Source organism: Cupressus sempervirens, chromosome 4 (genome assembly GCF_028749045.1).
Source record: "Cupressus sempervirens isolate cs-2001-9-10 chromosome 4, ASM2874904v1, whole genome shotgun sequence".
NCBI classification, from domain to species: Eukaryota; Viridiplantae; Streptophyta; class Pinopsida; order Cupressales; family Cupressaceae; genus Cupressus; species Cupressus sempervirens.
In genome coordinates this window covers 180,769,738-180,792,482 of record NC_143121.1, presented here as the reverse complement: position 1 = coordinate 180,792,482, position 22,745 = coordinate 180,769,738, and the positions used below count along the sequence as shown (strand labels likewise).

Here is a 22,745-nt window from a genome sequence, read left to right as displayed (position 1 = left end):
CATGCATTCTCTCATACCATTCTCTAGGAGTTTCTTTCTAACCATACAAGGCTTTATGCAATTTCAATACCATGCTTTTCTTTCTAGGCTCAACAAAACCTTTAGGTTTCTCAATATAGACTTTTGATTCAAGTATACCATTTAGAAATGAAGACTTCACATCATTTTGATAAAATTTGAAACCTTTGTATGTAGCATATATAAAAAAATTCTTTACTCCTTGCAACCTTGCAACTATAGAAAAAGTTTATCAATGGTCAATTCCTTCTTCTTGTGTATATCCTTTACAAACTAGTCTTGTCTTGTTCCTATTTTCCATGATATGTCCCATGTTTAAATTTTTTGTCTCAAGAAAATTATATATATATATATATATTTTTTTCTCTATGCATGGTTATTCTTAATCTCAGTTCTACATTTGTCATTATGTCTTGTGGTACACATATTTGTTTGCATCTATTTTCATGACTATAGAAGATAAATATGATTGAATCATTTCAAGTTACTAGGATTGCCTACAATGGTCAGGGAGTTCTTTGTTATAGGAGGAATCATGGGGAAGCTAATGGATTTGTGGTTGGGAAAAAACACTTATGCCACACTTCCATCTCATGATACTTAATGGACATTCTCTGATGGATAAGGAGATAAGGAAGCATGTAGATAGATAGAGGTGGACTGGCATAATTATTTATTTACATGATTATTTTTCATGATTTTCTACATATGCAATGTATTGATTATATCTTATGTTTGACATAATGGTCAATATTCTCTCATTACATTCCTTTATTTATGACACACTTTATCTATATATGATGTATTCTCTTCATGTATGATACTCAATTTGTAGGTTGACTTCCTTGACATATGTAATCATATTTCCTAGTGAAGTGATGGCATTTTTGAGCTCAACACTTTGGTTGATGCTTTGTATGTTGAATGTAATATGTATACTGCATCTTACTTATTCCAATGTGTTAGTTGAATTCTTTTATTAATTTCTTAATTATGAAAAGAAATTTTATTTTGTTGACTAGACAATTTTTTTTTTAACCTTTGATGTCAACTCCCAACTTTTATAAATTTTCCATAATTTGGCATGTGGCATGTTATGGAAAAAGTGGTCTTTACAAGTACCTACCATTTTGACTGTAAAAATGTATTGAATAAATAGAAATAAGGTAAAAGGAAACAACAAGAATACTATTAATTGTGAAATCTAATCTTTAATTATTTATTATTTCAAGTGGAAGCCCACCATTCTATTTGATACATGTAAAATCATTTGTAAACATAGATTTCAATGTACATGTTGTTCAATGTATAAGGCCAATTTAAGTTTGGCCTGAACATTTGGTTAGGATATTTCCCTTCTAAAACTTATAGTCATTAGCAATATAATTCATATATATACCCATTATATTAATTTATTGTATATCAATATTATCATGAATCTATTTTAAAAATTTATTGTGTATTAGGCAACTGTGTCTTGTTTGGAAATTTTCATCACAATTAACCTATACAAAGACAAATAAAATAGGAAATCCCAATAAATCTCATAGACCAGATCTAAAAAATCATAAAATAGGCATAATATTTTAGAATCTAGTTATTGAATTTTGTGCATAAAATGCAAGGGAAAAAATGTTTTCAAATCATTATAGGCCAATGTAACTAGTATAGGTGTGAATTAAAAATATATTATCACTTATGTTGTTTATAAGAGAGGGAATTTGTGAAGAGATTAAATGAACCAATGTAAAATACCCCAAAAGATACTATTCTCCTCCAATTAAAATGGCATAATGAGATCTCAAAGGATCATATCTCACCACTAAGAAAGATATAATAGACTATTACTATTGACTATGAAAGTTTGATCTTTCATATAAAATATACTCCTATAACAAAAATCTTTCTACGATTATCTTTCAAAAACTACTTTTAGGAATAATTCACGAATACAAATATATACCATAACAAAGCTTATGAAATAAGGAATGACTTATCTTAGTGAACATTATTTTTCCCTTCATATTTGTAAGAAATATTTTCCAAAGGAGGAGTAAACAATGATCTCCTAGATCTATGTTGAAAATTAGCACAAAAACATTCTCTTTGAAACCCTATCTTGTCAGTTTGTTGTAGGTCAGCTTTTGAATTGGTGTACTAAGCCTAAATGACACTACCACTTCTCCTAGTGGTCCTAACCCTACGGTATAGATGCTAGGGGCCTAATTTGTCATAAGTATTAAGAAAATAAGTTGAATAACACTTTTTAAGTGACCACATCAAGGCACACACATTATTATTTTTTACCTTGGCCTAGTTTTCTCATACCCTATTGTTAAAATATGTTGCCAATAATGTATCTGAAAGACATATTTAGAGTTCACCCACAAAATTTTACTAATACATCATGATATTATTATTTATTCTCCCAAATCCTTTTATGATTCTTATGGAAGTCTTTAATTTGGTTTGTATGCCCCTCACACTCTTATTCACACACTTTCTTTACTAAACCATATAACAAAGACATAATTAGATAATAACAGTTAATTATTCAAAATTCTAACCAATTTTTTGTTATAAAATGCATTTGCAATTCTAAGGTGACTTTAGTGCGAGATGAGGTTAGGCTTACATAGAAAAGGTACATTTATCTTTTTCTTTTCCTAACATGATTTTGTTGTGAAAGGTGATATCCATATATAGTCATATATGTACCTTCAAGAGTAAAGTAATACATTATAAGTAAAATGGTGAGGGTTTAGAGACATGGGATGAATTATCAATTAGACTAATGTAATTAAATAAGCTATTTATTGTTGAGGTTATTGAAAGGGACTTGTGTTTATATCTTAAGTCGAAGGTGGTGATATAGGTCATAAATGTGAGGTAATCAATGTAAGGATGGACTCTAGTGTGCAAAAGTGATGAAGAAAACTCAAAATTAGTGATTCTATAGTCTATTTAATTTCATGACATTCATCAAAGAAAAAGTTCAAAAGTTAAAGGAATGGGAAATTATCATCAATCTGAAGGGAATGTTTTTTTGCTCTGCTAGGGTTTTCTTGCTTCATGTGAAGTTGCAGTTTTTTTTGCGTACGGCCTTCCGCTTGCACTCCCCTTCTGTTGGCACTTGTCATACCACATTTACTGCGGGAGCTTTAGGTTAGGATATAATGGCTCTGACCAGCAGTGAACCAGTTGTTTCTGGTGTTCACGTTGCTGCTTCGGATTGCCATGGCGCCGCCACCGAACAAACGCCCGCGCAAGTTTGTCCCGAAGGTTTTCCAAAAGGTAAGCCTGATATTGTCCTTCCTTTGCAAGAATTGATGCCGCATGTGACTGGTTAGAACAACATACCTTGATTGGGTATTTTGTTGGTAGGACCCCACCTGAAGCTATGCTCAGAGAATGGGTTAACAAAAGCTGGACCCCGCATGGCATCCACCTTGACGCTGTGCAAAACCTTACCAAAGGTTTTTTTTAATTTCGCTTTGCTAACCCGTCGTAAGCTGACGCGATTTTTACGAACGGCCCTTGGTCTGTACATTCCTTTCTACTTGTATTTCAGAAATGGTCCCGAGACTTCTCTGTCTCGGATGATAAAAAGCTTAGGGTTCCTATTTGGGTTGAATTCCCAGGTCTACCCTTGCCCTGCTGGCCTTTTATTGAGTCTATTGCCCAAGCCCTTGGCAAAGTTGTTACCAAGGAGCCAGAAATTTTTTTTAATGCTTGCCCTTAGTGCCGTGTTTGCATTGAAGTTGATCTTTCTAAAGATCTCAAGGATTCGGTGGAAATCCAGATTGGCGCTCAAACCTTCACACAGAAGGTGCTTTACTTGAACCTACCTAACACCTATTATAGGTGTTAGTCTGTGGAACACAAGATCAGGGACTGCCCTTTGACCACGCCTAGGGTCAAACCCCAACCTAAAGTGATGCCTATCAAGCAAGTCGAAGGAAAAAAAGAAGAATGGGTTACTGTTGGGTGCAAAGGCAAGCCTGCCTTGAATCCTTTGGCCCCCAAGCCATCCTATGTGGCCGTAACCATGAATCCTCCTGCTTCCATCAAAATATTTACGCCTGCTAGCATGGAGACGCCAGTGGCTTCTGTTGCGCTGATTTCAATTTCGCAAGTTTCAAACCCTGCTAGCTCGCAGGGGATTAAGGCAGCTGCCAGGACCTCGTCCTTGGCTGGGGCTCATTCTCCTCTTGCAGTCTCTTCCATAGTACCACCAAAAACAAGGCGTTCTCACAATCCTCCTAGAGGTGCGATGATATCAGGGGTCAAACGGAAGGCTGTAAGTCCAGAGGATTTCCTGTTTGACTTTCACCCGATTTCTACCTTTTTGTAGAATAGTTACTCCTCTCTTGAGGACGAGGATGATATGGAAGAGTTTTCATGAACTTCCTCTCCTAGAATGTTTGAGGTCTTACAGACTTCGCCAAAAAATTCTATGTCCGAGATACCTGTCATAGACTTGGGAATTTAGATTTTCTTTGCCTGCAAGAAGTTAAGATTTCTGGTTTCATGCTTTCGGCTGCATGCCGAGTCATTTGGCAGGATAGCATCATGTTTTCTTCTCAGCATGAAGCTGGCCGAGGTGGTGTAGTTACTCTCCTGTCACCTCGCCTTCATTCTGCTACTATTTCGCACGGTTCTGACCCCACACACCATATTATTTAGCTTTTTCTTTCCATCAACAATCATACTTTTGGAGTCATTAATGTTTATGCCTCCAATGATGCTGTGGAAAGGGTGCAAATGTGGGTTTGGCTTGCTAATAACCTGCCGCCTGCTACTTGGGTCCTGTGTGGGGACTTCAATATGGTTGAAGTGGCCTCTGACAAAGATGGCATTCTACCTTTCCATTGGACAGCTGGGGAAAGACAAGCCTGGTTTCACATGCATCATAAATTGGGCCTCTTTGATCCCAATACTAGTCGTCGTCATGATAATGGGGCTTGGCACACTTGGTCCAATTTTTGAGCAGGTCCTGATCACATATTGAAACATCTTGATCATGCTATGATCTCGGCACAATATTTTTTTTATTTTTCTGAAGATCGTGATCTACTTGTCATTCCTCTGACAGATGTGACGTTGTCAGACCACTATCCCATTTATTTTGGCATTTCTTGGCAAACAGCTATCCCCAAAGTGGTTAAGTCTCAATTTGTCCTCAACATGTCTGTGCTATTGCATGCCTCCACTATCTCCCACATACAACGTGTCTGGAATTTGGAACCACGTCCACATCTCCATCGAGGTTGGATTCAATGGTGGAATGATGCCATTACCAGAACGACTCATTTTTTGTGCATCTACGGGCGTCAGCTGGCAATTTTCAGAAAATGTTCTTATGAAGCCAACACCCTTGCCCTCAAAAAAGCCTCTGAAGCACTCACCTTCAACCCTTTTGATGTGGATCTGCAACTTCAGCTTGCCAAGCTTCGCCATGAAAAGCAAATTGCTGATAACTATGCTACTCAAGGAGCTCAAATCAAAGCCCGTCTCCACTGGTTGGAGGTTGGCAACAAAGCCTCGAAGGAGTTCTTTCAGGCTCTTCAAGCCCGTCATACCAATATTGGGATTAAAAAGATAAAATAGGGAACTGAGGTTCTTTCCAATCTGCCAGACATCCTGCAAGTGTTTGTTTTTCACTATGAGAACGTTTTTGCTTCGTAGGGCCATTCGGTTGCTCAGGAGGAGGCTCTTAGAAAGTGTATTTTTGTTACTCCAAACCGCCTCGCGGTTGAGCAATGCGCTTTCTGTGAGCAACTTCTCTCCCTCCGAGACCTTAAAGAGGCAGCTTACTCCATGGCGGATGACAAATCCCCTAGGTGTGATGGATTTCCCTGTGAATTTTACAAACATCTTTGGGAGCAAATTGGTCCTGATCTGCACAAAGTCTATCTTGAAGCATACCATTCTAAAAGCTTAGGAATGGTCATAAATAAAGGCAATATTAAGTTCATACCTAAAGCTAGTGATCTTGAGGACATCTGCAACTGGAGGCCCATCACCCTCCTCAATGTGTCTTATAAGATCATTGCTAAGGCACTCTCTCTCAAAATCTGCCATATGCTTCCTCTAATTGTGCAACCTGAAAAAATTGGCTTCACCAAATCCAGGTATATTCTTGACAACATCATTGTTGTCTGGGAAGGTATGGAATGGGCCCGTAAGTCCAAGCAACAGGCTATCTTTTTAAACATATATTTTGCTAAAGCCTATGATCGTATTGAATGGCCTTTCATTTTGGCTATGCTTTAGGCTCTGGGTTTTGGTCCCAATTTCCTTCAATCCGTGGAGATGCTCTTTGGTGATGCTAATGCTTGCATCACCATCAATAATTCATAATATGAAGCTTTTGGACTTTTTCGTTCCATCAGACAAGGTTGTTCGTTAGCTCCTGCGCTTTATGTCCTTGCTGCCAAAGGCTTTGGTTATTTACTTGCTCATTCTATGTCTTCTGGGCTGGTCCGTGGCATTTCCTTGCCTGATTCTTCCTCCCAGTTAGTCAATGGTCATTTTGCTGATGATTCTTTTCTCACTCTTCTTGAGGATGAAGAAAACATCAAAAATGCATTAGATTGTCTTAACACTTTTTGTCAAGCCTCTGGATCTGCCATCCAATGGCATACAACGCTTTGTTACCGACTGTCTTTTTTGCTAGCTCCACCTTGGCTCAGCTAATTCCAATGGAAATGGGTTACTCATGGAGAAATTTTTCGCTTTCTTGGCATTCCCTTTGCTTTCCAAGCTTCCCCTATGGAACTTTGGAATGCTGTGCTTACAAAGATTACCAAAAAGTTTGATTATTAGATCACTAAGCTGCTTTCTCTTGCTGGTAAATTTCAGATTTTTTCTAAGATTTTGGCTGCCACCCATGTGTTTTATTCTTCTTGTTGGGCTCCCTCCAAAGCTTCATACCTCAAATTAGAACGTTTTCTCAGAGATTTTCTTTGGGCCTCTGGTTCTGACCATCATGGTTTTCACAAAGTTGCTTGGGATTTTTGTTGTCTCCCGAGGGAATCTGGGGGTCTCGGCCTGCTTTCCACTCGGAAGCAGGGCCTTTCCCTCTGTGCTAAATGGATTATTAGAGCTATTTCTAGAGATGAAGCTTGGAAAATTCTTGTCAGACATTGCGTCTCTTCAGGATTGCCTGCTAACAGACCAGCCTGGAAGGGAATTGGTTTTCAGAATCTTCTCACTATGCGAGAACCAGTGGTCATACAGGGCTCCTTTGTTATAAAGAGCATCTGGAAAGCCTAGGAAGCTGTTAATCCTTGGCTTCATTGGGCTGGTAATGAGTTCCGCAATGGGTTGTCCTTAAATCAGCAGAACATTTGGTGGTCTCCCTTGTTTGCCTACCAGGGTATTCCTCTTGCCAAGACTCAAGGTGCCAGTGCTCTGCGTTTCTATAAACGAGGCATTCACACTACTAAGGATATCTTTTCAAGAGTCATGATGAATTTCATGTCTTAGAAGGATATGCAAGTTCAATACCGTCTTGTTCGTGCCGATCGTCAGACTTATGAGCTTATGTTGTCTTCCATCCCTGTGCACTTACTTCATAAAGTGGGGATTCAGTCTGTTCGACCTTGGTGGTATGATTGGAAGTGGTTTCCTGCCACTCCATTTACCAATTATAAGCCCAATATGGGATATAGATGGCTTTTTCCCCACCTTCCGATGGTAGACACGCTTAATCAATGGTGGCATTTGCATTCTTCACTTTCTCAATGGAGAAAACGGTTCGACACCATTTGGAGTGCCATTACAGAACCTAAGATTGCTCACTTTGCTTGGTGCCTTGCTTTCCAAGGTCTTCCCCTGGGGCCTCGGCTCAAGCACATTGGGGTTCCTGACTGAGTCCTTTTTGCATATTTTTTGGTTTTGCAAACGTGCTTAGAATTATTGGCACTAGATCCATGATTTTTTCAAGCCTTTCAGGCCCGAACCTTTTTCATGGCACATGATCCTTCTGGGTGATTCCCCCAGATTTCCTCGAAAGTTTTGCCAGATTTGGCATACCTTCAAGATGGAAATTTTGTTTTCTCTATGGAAAGATAGGAATGCAGTTTTATTCACTCACAGTTTTTTGGATGTTAACATTGCAATGTACACTAAGGCATGCATTTCTAGCAATGTCATTATGCAGATACAGGTGCAGGCTAATAAAGTTGCACTGGAGGTTGCCCACTTACAAGAATTATTAAACCACTAGGGCAATGTTCCTTGTACCGTTGCCAGAGTGCCTCCGGAGGCCTCAGCTGATGCTTCCTCATCCCGCGGTCGCCGTTCCAGACGCCAGTCCTCTGGCCGCCATTCGCACACACCGCGCTCCCAGGGTCCCCACCATCACTCTCCCAGCAGTGGTCATGGCGGTTGGAGGCGTCGCTCCACTTCCCCACCACCTGGTGGTGCTGGTTGGTCCCCGGCTCCCCCCCCTAGGCGGGCTTCTGGCTGGTCTCTGGCTCCTCCCCCTGGACGGGCGCACCCTGGCAAGTTTCCTCGGCTGGCCTTCGCAATTTCTCCTCCGCAGCCAGACAAGAAGGATGCGGAGACTGCAACTACCCCAGATCCTGCAGATGCTGCTGACGGCTAGACTATTCCTAGTCTACCTTACAATCCCACTGATGCATGGGGATTTCCAGATAAAGATGATCCTCCTCCCTCTGCTGGTACTGCCTTGGCAGCATGAGGATTGTTATTATTATTATTTTTTTGATGAATAGTTTATAGTTGCTGGCTGCGGCCATGTTGTTTGCTCCGGCTTTGGCCGATTGAACTCATTCGTGGGGTGATCCTGTATCCCCCGGCCCTTTTTTGTGAATTGTAATCTTAGTAAATTTTATTAATTAAAAAGGACTATTCATCAAAAAAAAAGTTCAAAAGTTTTCAAATATTTCGTTGTGCTTAATGGATGTCTTGGAGTTGAAAAGTAAAATAAGTGATACACTGAGTGTTTGAATTACAAAAGTGGTGCAAATTTCAATGCTTGACTTAAGATATTCAAGCTGGACAAGGGATGTATTTGATGTTGCCATCTTTTAGTAGGGCTTCTAATATGTCTCCATGACTAGCTCATTATTCATTTATCAAAGATTGGTAGGTCCCAAATATCATTAAATGGATTGATTTAATTGTATTTATGACTAGTTAAACGCAAAAAACTCTACCGAAACTTATCCTCAAAAAAAAGTGAAAGAAGATCCCAAAAGTGTAAAATGTAAACACAATATTTTATGATCACTCTTTATAAGTCGAGCGAAGATCATATGGAACACATGTATTATATCCTTTTCTTAAATGTACTACACTACTAATGTTCAATCATAATATATAATAATCTACATACAAACTTAACTAGCATGGTTAGCTTTGAAAAAATATACGTAAGTTATGTGATAAATATCTTTATTTAAATAACTGTTCAATTGGCAAACTGTTTTAATCATAAATATCTTAATACAGAGTAACTTAGCTAAATATTTTTGAGTATCGTATTTAATACTTTTTAGATGGCAATCGGTGCACGATCACTCCACGAGTGCATTCCAGAGAGTATATAATGCAATCAAGTGGAAACGAACCGACAAGTCGAGTAAAGCGCGTTAGTCAGTCACATATAAAAAAATAATTATATTTAGTGAAAATTGAACTGATGGATTTTTAAAGAATAACTTTAAATTTATCTGGACGTGTCCGGATTATGTTAACAAATTAACAATATGTATACTAAAACCCATGGGGGATGTCGGAAGGACGTTGATAAATACTTGGGCCGCCGACGCTCTCATTCAAGGTGCTCCAGTTACTAGATCGTATTTTATCATTAAATCGAATGCCATCTCGACTACTTTTGATATTTTCAATAATAAAAGATAGGATTATATTAGTTGAGGTGAACAGTTTGCTCAATTTTGAAATCCATAGATTCCTATTGACCAAATTAGACGTAGGTGATGGAATGTCTATTTAAATACCGGTTCCTGGAATTTCAAATGTCAATATCGTTTCTCCATTCCTAAGGAGAAAAAACGCAAGCGCCCCTGTTTTATCTGTTATCTTCTCTTCGCATTTAAATGTCAGACTAATATTCACGTTCGTCAAAATGAATATAATTCTTGCTGCCATTCCAGTTATCCTGCTGTTATTTACGGGCACTATGGTTGATTGCGCCGGGTTAAAGGTGTGATACTACCGTCGTACATGCCCTGAGGCAGAGGCTATTGTAAGTGATGTGGTGGGCACAGCTGTTAGAGCTAATCCTGATTTGGCAGCTCCTCTCATAAGGTTGCACTTTCACGATTGCTTTGTAAGAGTATGTATTCTCAATTCTGCAATCAGTTAGCTTTCTCATCTATTTCTGGCTATTACTTTAGTCTTAGGCTATGAATGAAATCTTAATGCATGATGTTTAAATCATTTGATAAACATCTTTATTAGAAATCAAATCTTAATGTGTGATGTTAAAATCATCAGATAAACATGTATTATTGTTATTGAAGGGTTGTGATGGATCGATCCTCATCAACTCTATGACAGGCAATGTTCCAGAGAAAGACTCCCCTGTAAACAATCCAAGCCTTTCTGGCTACGACATAATTGATGCAGCAAAGTCTATAATAGAAGACAAATGCCGAGGGGTGGTTTCTTGTGCTGATGTTGTGGCGTTTGCTGCAAGAGATAGCGCACATCAAGTAATAATTTTATAAAGATTTGAGTTATTTAATAATTTTTAATTTGTGTTAAGTTAAATATTAGTAGGTGAGAGTGAAACTTAGAATAATATTTTGCTAACCACACAACTGCCATATTTAGGTTGGTGGGTTAATGTGGGCTGTTGAAGGAGGAAGAAGAGATGGCAGAATATCTCGAGCATCGGATATTCCTCGAAATCTTCCACTTCACTCGTTCGATGTAGAGCAGCTGACACAACTCTTTGCTCAAAAACATTTGTCGCAAGAAGACATGGTTACTCTTTCAGGTTGGTACAATTCCTAGAGTTTTCATAAAATAGGTGTCTTATAATATAAACGATGTTTACATTAATGCAGGGGCACATTCAATTGGGGGTTCTCACTGTGCTGCATTTACTGGAGATCGTCTGTACAACTTCAGCGGGACAGGTGGTCAAGATCCTTCCATGGACTCCAACTACGCTCTTCAGCTCAAGGCAAAATGCCCCCCTTCAAATCTACCCAACGTAACGGTTCCATTCGATCCTCTCACCCCCAATAATTTGGACGTAAAATACTACGTCGATCTGATACAAAGGCGTGGACTGTTAAGTTCTGATCAAAAGTTGATGTCAACAGATTCTACATCAAGACTTGTGACGGTTTATTCCAAGTATCCAGCCATTTGGAGGAAAAACTTTGGGAGAGCCATGGTAAAGATGGGATCAATTGATGTGTTGATTGGGCCACAAGGGGAGATAAGAAAGCAATGCCACGTGCCAAACTAGAGAATTGTTCCTCTATTATAAAAAAGTCACTTATTATTAGAACTTTAGGATTATCATTGTTAATTAGGAACTTGTTTTTAACTTCCACTTAAAGCTTGTACGAGTATCAAGAAGTGAATATGGAAACCATGTGCGAATTTGAGGAACATGATTTAGCTCCTATACAATATTGTTGAAAGTAATAAACTCAATATGGTAACCATCAAAATGAAATAATTTATTCAAATTTGATTTTAGTGAGGTTTTGAAAAATGTATTATTTTTTATTGATAAGATAATAAGTGATGTAAGAAGAAAAGTATTTTGTTTCATTAATGAATTAGTCATTTCTCTTTCTATCATTTTGGTTCATTTAAACAAGAAATTTACAAGTTTTTTAAATCTTGCTATAATGAGTTATTTCAATTCTTCTTATAAAAGAAGTAAGTTACTTTAGTAGTATAAATTTTCAGCTTCATATTACTACATTTATGAGATGATGTATCTATAAAGTTGCAAAAGAAACTAGCATCATTTATAAAATAAAAAACCACTTGATTTCATACACCTATCATTTTATCGCTCACATAAAGTTGATGTAAAAACAATCCCTCGTAAAGTTCTTCAGACAATTCTATGGTAAGCAATAAACAATTCTCTATTAATAAAATAAAATACACGTAATGTTCACTCTCTTACTTAAAGATAATTTGAGAATTTGGCATTCTTTCCTATTTAAATTCATTATAATATTATCAATATAGAAAATTAATCTAAGATTTTACATAATTATTTACAAATACTTATGTTTAAAATTATTTTGGAAATCTATATTTGAAGTAAAGTGCATTTGCACTTTCAAGGACTCAAACCTAGGACTTTTCTTTTTCAGCTGAAGTGGTCTACAACCAAGCTAGAAGCCCTTCTTGGCCAATGTATCATTGGTAAGGTTGTCTCGTATTTCCAATGCCCCCTCAAGAAACATTAATGATTCTTGAGATTCCTAGCCTAGCATGTGATACCACATGTTGAGATGCAACTCATTTTGATTAATTATAACTCAAACCTAATAACATCTACCTATATGGGAATGACTTATATCTAGTATATTTAAATTTTAAAGTTGAAATAAAGTCAACATTGATATAGTTCATATAACAAAAATTAGTTTTTTTCTTTTTATTAATTTTTCTTCCACAAGATAGTGTACCAATCATAACAGGCTCGTAAGTATAAATAGATTGATGATAAACGTAGATCATAGAGTCATAAAATTGGCATTAGTAAAATGGAAGAAGTTTTACATATAAATCTACCTAGCTCAACAACCATACAACCAACCCTCCAAGCTCCTTGAATCTTGAGAATAATAAAATCACACTCTTATTATACATCTTAAAATATATTAATAATATATTAGTGTAATAAGTAGCCTAAGTAGTAGTTAGAATGGCTACCTTAGCAACTTTTGGCTTGACAGCGATAAATATTTAAGTATATATCTAAAAAAAATCCAAGGAAATTTATGTATTTTTAATTTAGGTCCTTTTAACAATTATCAATAATTTTAACAACTTAAAACTTGTTAGTGAATTCGCTCAGTATACAGATTAAACTATTCAAATGGACCATAATGGTAATTCAGAGTTCTCAATAGTTTTCACATGTAAACATGAAAAACATTAATAAAACACATTAAGACCAATATTTTGAAGGTGGAAACACAATTTGACTAAACACCAATTTGGGACTTATCAACCAAAACTAATTCACTCTTTCGAAGTGAGCTCGATTCAGAGCCAACCGTACTAAAGGTTGCATACACATTTTCTAGATGTGATGTTGTTAGGGGTTTTACACCAAAGATCATCTAGACCTTCTCACCCTTTACTAAGTGACCTATATAAAGGCCTTATAACATTCAATAGAATGTAACATTATAAAGATTTTACAAATAGGATAATTAAATTCACTTGATTAAGATATTTTCTATTGCAATGCTTAGAATGTAGTAGTGAAGTGATCTAATAAATATCAAACTATCTTTTCTTGTTCAGGTCTCCATTTTGCTCAATTTTTTTCCTTGCTGATTGGTGAACAAATTAAATCCATTAATATACTTTCCTTTGTACTTTAGATATACTTGGTATGCCATCATGGACTTTCTAGCTATGAACTCATTTAACAACTTGACCACCACCTTTAACCTTTTTTCTCACTCCTCATATATAAAAAGTATTTCCTCTAAATTAGACTCATTAGAGTTTTCATCAATTCCTCTCATTCACATAATTGATTACCAACTTAGATACATTGAATCTATTGATAGGTATAATGGTTTACAAATCATGTGAGTTGTAACTTCACCTTGGACCTTGAAAATTTCATGGATCTAAAAACAATTTTTAAATCTACACCACTTTTTTTTTACCTTGCCAATTTAATCTCTCGATCTTGGTAACTCACTTTTTCGTGATCATAGAATCTTCTAGATTAGTCCAAATCTCTACTCTATGTCATATGGGTATGTGCAAGATCATGGTCAACCAAACTATACCCTTAATTGGCAATCAAAAATCAACAAATTAGTGTTATTTCAACTTGACGTGCAACTTTAAACTTGCTATGAACATTCAATCATTTGAAAAGTTGTTAGAAAAAATATCTAGGAACTCAAATTTAGTTTATGAACTGCTAGGCCTTATCTAAAGAAAGAAAAAATTGATTGGTCAAATTTTTTAATTTTAATGCAATAGAACAAAAATTTCAAGATAAAAATAAGAAGTAGGTGTATGTCTAACCACCTTAATCAAAATCAAATGATAATATTTTTTAATAATATTCTAGATTTAAAAAGTAGACTCATGCTTGAATGTGGTACATATTTTTAGGTATTTGTATTCTAAAGAAATAATAAATTATGAATTTTCTCCTACAGTATTTTTGGAATAAAAAAATCTTGAGCCTTACTACCTTAACTAATTCAAAAATATACCAAATTCAATTTTTATTTTGTTTTCCTTATAGTAGAAGAAGTACATAATGTGACACATCTCTTGGATTTAAAAAAATTATACCATTTATAAGTTATATTTATTTTTCAATCAATGCATCAGTCAACACTTTATGCATAAATCCATTAGAAAATGAATAATAATTACTTACCGAACTCGTAATTTGACAAATGTTAAATTTATGGAAAAGTAAGAACATTATTAAGAAACCTTTTTCATTTTGTCAAGTTTTCGTGAAAAAAAGTCATCGAACACATGTTTGAAGTAGAAAACCCACAAGAGTAGGCCAAAAACATGACCCTGTAGGGTTGGTATCCAAAGAAATACTAGGCCTTATAAAGGTATGAATATTTTTGTTTGGTATTAGCATGAGTGGGAAAAAAGTTTGAATAGATTTTGAAATGCTTTGAGGCATTTTAGAACTGCATATTTTCTAGATCGCCACTTTTTGGTACACCATGATCTTGCGCATACCCATATATTTGGATCGATCTTTCATAAAGTATTTTTCTTTACCAAAATCCATTCTTGCTGCACCAAATAGTTCCATCAATTGGTTAACATCATTCTCAGTTGAAACTATGCTAGCTTGGTAATTGTTTGTACTTGGTATCATGTGTTGATCTATAACACTTTTCTCAAATGATTTAAACTACTTAACATTTCTTCCTTTTCTTTTTTAGACCACCATTTCTAGCTCAGTGCAAGTCATTGATTCATTAAAATTTCAATTTGAAACTTTATTTCATTCTCACTAGCCAAAATAACTTACTTGTGGATTATCTCCACACTTTATCAAATGATGTTAAACAATCAAACCATTATTATGTTGCAAGAAACCAATTCCTTAGTTTCCCAATTAAGTTCAGGCACTTTAGATCACTTCTTTATTTCATCTTCTATTGTTACCATATATTTATCTATATTATTTACCACATCTTTTATATGTTTCACAACTTTTGCAAATCAATATTGTTAATCATCTTAACATCAATGAAAAAAATTATCTAACTCTTCTACATAGAATTCATAACTTAGTTATCTAACCTTATTCCTCATCAACATCACTTGTGTAACCATGACAATTTTTTTCATACATTGGCATCGATTGTGTCTATTAATCTCCCCCTTTGGCATTGATGGAAACACTTCAACACTTCTAAAATATTCTTTAAAAATAATCTATTTTCTAATTTTTATTTTATCTTAGTGACAAATTGGTCAATACGGTGTGAAACATCTATTAAAAAATAGCACACTATTTTTTTTTAAACTAACACAATCTAGATGGTGTTAAGAAGTAAAATTATTTTATTATTTCTTTATTTAGTATAATTTTCATCATGATCTTAAAACTTGGTTCAATAAATAAAATCTTATAAATAATAGATGAAAATTTCTCTTTAAAAACTGATTTTTTTTTGAAAGAACACAATTGAAATATGTCTACTTCTAATTCCTATGTCATGTTTACAAATTTTAACACATACACTCCACATCAATAGATACAAAATTACTCGTCATTCATTTACACATTGGTATTTTAGGGATTGTGCTCTTAGTGGCAGAATAGAGCTTTCAAAAGGCTATAATCAAAGCTTTCAAAAACCTAGGCTTTTTTTTTCCCTTCAACTCAACTTGCACAAGAGTTATCCTTAGAAACCAAAATAGTAAGAAAAATTAATGAGTTTCTCTATAGTGGGAATGAAAAAATGTGTGATAGAAAGTAGGCACACTTCTATAAAATCTTAAATCCAAGATATCCAAGGGGACTGGAGCCTTGAATGACATCTTATAACTCTCTATCCATAACATCCGAGAATCCAAATGATGTGATAATGGTTCTCAAATGAACCTAGGATAAGAGAATCTTGTAATTTGTACCATAAAATGAGAGATTCAAATTTAGATGTAATGCAAAGTAAACTAGGATGAACATGAAAGAGATGCATGATAAAGAAAGCTAAGAAAATCTAGGGTACATGGATAAAGATTATTATGCCATAGTAATTAAACTAGATTCAAGAAAGTAAATGAAAAAGCTAATCCAACTGAGAACACAATATCTCAACTAGTGCTCAAGAAATCAAATGTCAAAGTAAAAATATCACATTAGCAAAAATCAAGATGATCAGCCATGGAAGTAAGATGTGAGATCAAAGCTTCTAAAATGTCAATGCCACCACGATGCAAGAAAATATCCAGAAGAAATGTGATAGAATAACAATAGATTGAGTTCCTAAGATTATATGAGAGAGAGAGGAGAGAACCTCCTATTAAAGAGATTTGGATAGTTGGAGATTAAGAGGTAAAATCAAGGGTAGAGAAATATTCTCATTTTGACTTTGTCTATAATATTCTCAAGAGACAAAATAAATGGTCTTGTTTAAGAGGCAAAAGAATGATTGGAGGATATTAAGAGGTAAAAGAGATTCTATTCACCTTAGAAAGTGTGCATTGAATGCGTAGACATAAGTATTTTTCTTTTTATTTTCAAAATTTCAAGTTCCTTTTCATGTAAATAAATAAGACAATAGAGGATTTTTGTTTAATTAAAAGGGGGCATGTTATTCTAGTTAAACAAAGACTTAGGATGAGGGAGTCATACAATAAGGTAAAATCAAATAAATAGTTATTTGATTATTTGACCAAGGAAAAATTTGTAAATCAACTTATGCAAAATTGACTAAGTGTAAGATGTAGTCTAGTATAGAAATTTAAAATATTGAAAAGGGCACTTAAAGTGGATGAGACAAATTTTAGGTGATTACACAAAACTTGTCATGTTGAAGGGAACTATAGATTCTCTTGTGTACTAAAGAATGACAATCATCAATACCATTATACTCCTTTGCACCCTTTCTATTACCATAAAATATGCGATGATGTCACATATTTAATATTGATCCACTCCACATCTAACTTCAATGAGATGGTTGTACTTAATAACACTCCAGAAACTACATCCGAAGAGATTTTGACTCTACTCATCCATCTAGTGTCTTCTCATGAGAACACCCGATTCTATCTTCCACTTTCAATTTCCCAAGAACCATTCCTAACATCCACTAACAAACATACTCTTCACATCTGAAATATACAAGCCCCAACAAAGATTTCCAAATTTTACAGAACCGACCTTCTCCCTCCTTCACTTACTATTGTACAACTCTAGCTTCCTTCTAAGGAATCATTCGGCATGCCCTGCACCCAACTTGTGTTCAATATTACAACAAAAGATGACTGCCCAAACTCATCTACTAATTCACTTCCAAAACCTTGTTTCCCCCCTAGTACTTGCAAAAACCTTCCTCATATCATCTACTAAGTGTAATCCTACACTAATTTGTACCAAACAAGTGCACAAGTCATAATATTCAGCATCATCACCATGACTCTAATTGCACCTCTTTCATTGACCATTTAATGACCCTCTAGCATGCCACCATAGAATCTAACTCATCCTCAACATCTCAAATTAGAATGCACCCAACATTTGTCCATTAATACACCTCCAAACCCTTCAGACTACCTCACTACTTTCTTGTTATCCTCAAATCTAACTCAAATGTGCCTATTCTACCTAAACAATGTATTAATCCCTCGTGAAATAGAAATGCATGTCAAACCTCTATGGCACTACTTTTCTTCAAAATTCATATATCCTTGAGCTATAAGCTCTAGTCTTATTCAGCTTATGTTGAACCTCTAACTTAATATGACCCAACTCAACATGAACCTTGATGCACCAACTTTTTCCATATAAAACTACTAACTTCCTTAGCCAAATACTAAATTCAGCCATTGAGCCTCAATTTCCTTAACACCATGTCCTAGTCTACATGCCCCATTAGTGAATACCCTATTACTCATACATCCATTGCACCCAAACCAACCATCAAGAAGATACATAATCTTACTCATTAGAGTGCTTTGTAATGTATACCTACTTTAATACTATCCCGTAATTGCATGATCCACCCAATCCATAGACATTGTAGTCTATTTCAAACCCATATATGTCACCATAGCATCACCTATGAATAACTTTTCCCATTTCAATCATGCACCACAAGTCATCTCCTTTTATTATCAATCACGACCCACTTCTTTGAGTCATGCCACAAAAACTAAATCTTTAGAGACTTAACACAAATCCATCTCATGGCTTGACTCACCCTAAGCACCACCTTGGAAGTCCATATAAAAATTTCAATAGTACAGTGCCATGGCCCTTGTGATACCTTACCCCAATGCAAATCTAATCCACCAAGTAACCTTGATATGCACCCACTGTAACACCCCTTCCAAATGCTTACCCACATAACTCACCATGAGCCACAATGCTCTTGCATGAAGAAACCATTTTCCTCCAACCATAGGACTAGTCAATGCTCGATGATAACTCACCTCCAATTTTCTATTTTTATTTTACATCAATGACATACTAGTCAATGCAATATGAACATCTATTAAAAAATAGTGTGTAGTTATTTCATTTATAAAAAAAAAAACATAACACTATCTAGATGGTGTCAAGAAACAAAATTTCTTAATTTAGGATAGTTTTCGTCGCAATCTTAAAACACAGTTCACGAATGAACTTTTGTCCAGAAGCGAAATTATTTCTAACTTCTACGTCAAAGAGATTAAAAAAGATTATTTATTCATTTACAAATCAAGATCTCTGGGACTATGCTCTTAGTGGCAGAATGAAGCTTTTAGGAGGCTACCTTCAAATTAAATCTTCTGCTTATGTGCATTCTTTATTCTAGAATAAAAAGTTGTAATGTTCTAAGAAATTCCATTTCCTCAAAGTAGGGCTAGAAGCTTGCACTATAAAGAAAACTTGTCCACCACAGAATAAAAAAGTCATTGATTCTAAGATCTGTTCAAATAACAATGGTGATAACCATTATTGACCAACCTTATCGATGGAAGCAAATCACAAAGTGTGTGTAGGGCCCATTTGTCGTTGCACCAAAAGCCATGACTATTAGTGAACATGGAACACCACATAATTAACCACCTGTTGGCAGGGGAGCGCATCGCATCACCCAACAATCTCCCCCTTGACGCGCATACCAGGTGCTTACGCGGGTCGGGAAGGCACCAGGGAGATTTGAACCCATGACCAAGCCAAAACCAGGCTCTGATACCAATTGTAGGGCCCATTTGCCATTGCACCAAAAGCCATGACTGTTAGTGAACATGGAACACCACATAATTAACCACCTGTGGGCAGGGGAGTGCGTCGCATCACCCAACAATCTCCCCCTCGACGCGCATACCAGGGGGAGATTGTTGGGTGATGTGACGCGCTCCCCTGCCCACAGGTGGTTAATTATGTGGTGTTCCATGTTCACTAACAGTCATGGCTTTTGGTGCAATAGAAAATGGGCCCTACAATTGGTATCAGAGCCTGGTTTTTTATCCCTTTTGAGCATTATCTCAAGGAGAAACCATTGGAACTTGTACACTCGGATGTCTTTGGTCCGGTTGAGGTAAGCTCTTTAGGAGGTTCAAAATTTTTTGTTACAATTGGAAGATGAAGGGAAATGGTTGTTTAAAGATGTTCACCATGTTCCCAAATTAAAGCGAAATCTGATTTCGGTCAGTCAGCTCTTTGCCCAAGGATATTATCCCTTCTTATATCCGGATACTTGGAAAGTTACCAAGGGTTTGAGAATAATTGCCAAGGGAAACAAAGTTGGCAATCTTTATCTCCTTGAGAAGCCTACTGAAATAGGGGCTGCTATGACAGTCATGGGCAGCGATGCAGCGATCAAATTTGACAGTCATGGCCACTATTGTGGTGAACCAGGATAAATCCGGTGTTGTGTATTTCTTCTTATTGCGACATTTAATTTCTTTGTTTAAATCTTTCAGTGTGCACTAGTCTCCTTTAAAAAAATCTGCTGGCGCATAGTGAATCGATAATACATACATCATTTGATTGTCCCGATATGATTGTTTTGATGTATAAGTTCTTTAAAATCCATAATTAATAAATCCTTTTAGTGCCTCGTTATGATTGTTGCCGAGTTCCTGGAAATAGAAGGCTATCATCATACCGCGTTGGAAATTTTATAACATAACAAAGATTGGTCACATTTTCTTGTCCCTATAATCCGCAGAGATAGTGGTGTTAAATACCACACCCATCTCTCCTCATATAACCAAAAGAGTTTCAGTTTAAACTAACTATTCTCTTCTAATAGATTTCCAACCACTCTGAGCTGAAATGGAACCCATTTTACTGGTTATTCCTTTTGCCATGCTATTTTTATCTACTACAGCAAAAGGGAATGGTTTGAAAGTTTGGTATTATAGCCAAACGTGCCCTCAGGTGGAGGAGATCATCAGAGAGTCTGTTGTCAGGGGTGTTAAAGCGAATCCTGGCATGGCAGCTGGTCTCATAATGATGCATTTCCATGATTGCTTTGTGAGAGTAAGTACTCTGAGATGTTCTCATCTTAATTTCCGACCCTAATTTGAAAACATGATGGATGATGAACTGCAGGGTTGCGATGGATCAATTCTGATTGATTCCACAAAAGGCAACAGAGCGGAGAAGGACCACCCGGTCAACAACCCAGTTCTGAGGGGCTTCGAAATAATTGGTGAAGCCAAGGCCAAAGTGGAAGCCAAATGTCCCAGCGTCGTTTCATGTGCCGACGTACTAGCATACGCTGCAAGGGATAGTGCTTACCCAGTATGAACTATTTAAAATGATAAAAGAAAAGTTTGTATAGAGTTAATAATAGAGCAATAATAGCTTACTATATATTACAGTGAATGGATATTCGGGTTGGTGGGTTTAGTTGGGCGGTTAAAGGCGGACGAAGAGACGGACGTATATCTCGGCTATCAGAGGTCGCGACTAATCTTCCTCCCTCCTCATTTGATGTTAATCAGTTGACACAACATTTTGCTTCAAAGAAGTTGTCGCAGGAGGAGACGGTCACTTCTCAGGTACACCAGCATATTCCCTACTATATACTTTTGATGAATTGATTAAATCGACTGTAGACTATATGTTGTATGATTGTTCTTGTAGGTGCACATTCAATTGGGGTTTCTCGCTGTGCTGCATTCAGCGGAGATCGTCTGTACAACTTCAGCGGCAGAGGTGGTCAAGATCCATCAATGGATTCTCACTATGCTGACAAGCTGAAGGCCCAGTGCCCTCCAAATCCAGCAGATGTCCGTGTTCAACTGGATCCACTCACTTCCAATAATTTGGACGTGAAATACTACGTCGATTTGCAAGAGAAGCGGGGGCTGTTTAAATCTGATCAAACGTTGATGTCAAATGAAGGTACCTCCAGACAGGTGAAGTTTAACACCAAGCACCCGAAAGTTTGGAATAAAAACTTTGGGAAGGCAATGGTGAAGATGGGCGCAATTGATGTGCTGACAGGTAAGCAGGGGGAGATAAGGAAACAGTGCCACGCTCCAAACTAGCCATGTTCTCCACCGCCCTTAAAAGAGCTAAACTGTCACTCGTGGCCATGGTCAATATAATAATTGAGAATAAAAATATAGAGTAGATATAATTTGTATTAAACATAAATAGAAAAGAGCGCAGTATGCTTATCGTTGAAAATAGATGTACTACAAATAAGATAGCATTAAGGTTTAAACATAAGAACTATTTTTGTTTTTAAATCTCAGTTCAAGGGTTTCATTTAGTCATTTTGAATCACTTTGAAAATGGTTTTTTTTTAATCATTTGGTTAGATGATCTCTGGAATATTCAGAAGTTGGAACCTTAGTATTAAGTTCTTTAACTCATATATGTATAGCTACTGGGGATTTTCTTTTAGTGGGTATAAGATATTTCTGACTAACTTTTTTCTATGCTGTATGAGTATTATGTTTAACTCTTTAAAGTCAAGTTTTAACTTTTGGATATTAATGATGTACGAGCCCTATGTATGGAAGAGTCAAAAAGTGATCATTTTAAAGCCTCAACCAACACATGATCCTATTGTACCAGGGACAGGCTGATCTCCAAGAAAAATGCACTAAAGACAAAACAAAGTCAAACCCATTTTTTTTCGTATTCATGAAAACACAATGATTTTTTTGTAATTTTTTTGTTGTTTTAGACTACAAACTACCCAGATCATGAAGATTAAATGCTGAAATTTTCAGAAAAATCCATGCTATTTTCGATTTTTAAAAAATTGGTCAATGTAGAATTTTCTTGGAGGATAGCCGTGCCCACTGCACCATAACCATTCACTTGA

The 22,745-nt window shown here is 36.2% G+C and overlaps 2 pseudogenes; both read left to right on the top strand.

Annotated features, from left to right (window-relative positions):
* Nucleotides 1–10,141: 10,141 nt before the first annotated feature.
* On the top strand, nucleotides 10,142–11,497 carry LOC149560564 (peroxidase 5-like; annotated as a pseudogene).
* A 9,237-nt stretch (nucleotides 11,498–20,734) lies between these two features.
* LOC149560563 (peroxidase 5-like) lies at nucleotides 20,735–21,957 on the top strand (annotated as a pseudogene).
* The last annotated feature ends 788 nt before the right edge of the window (nucleotides 21,958–22,745 follow it).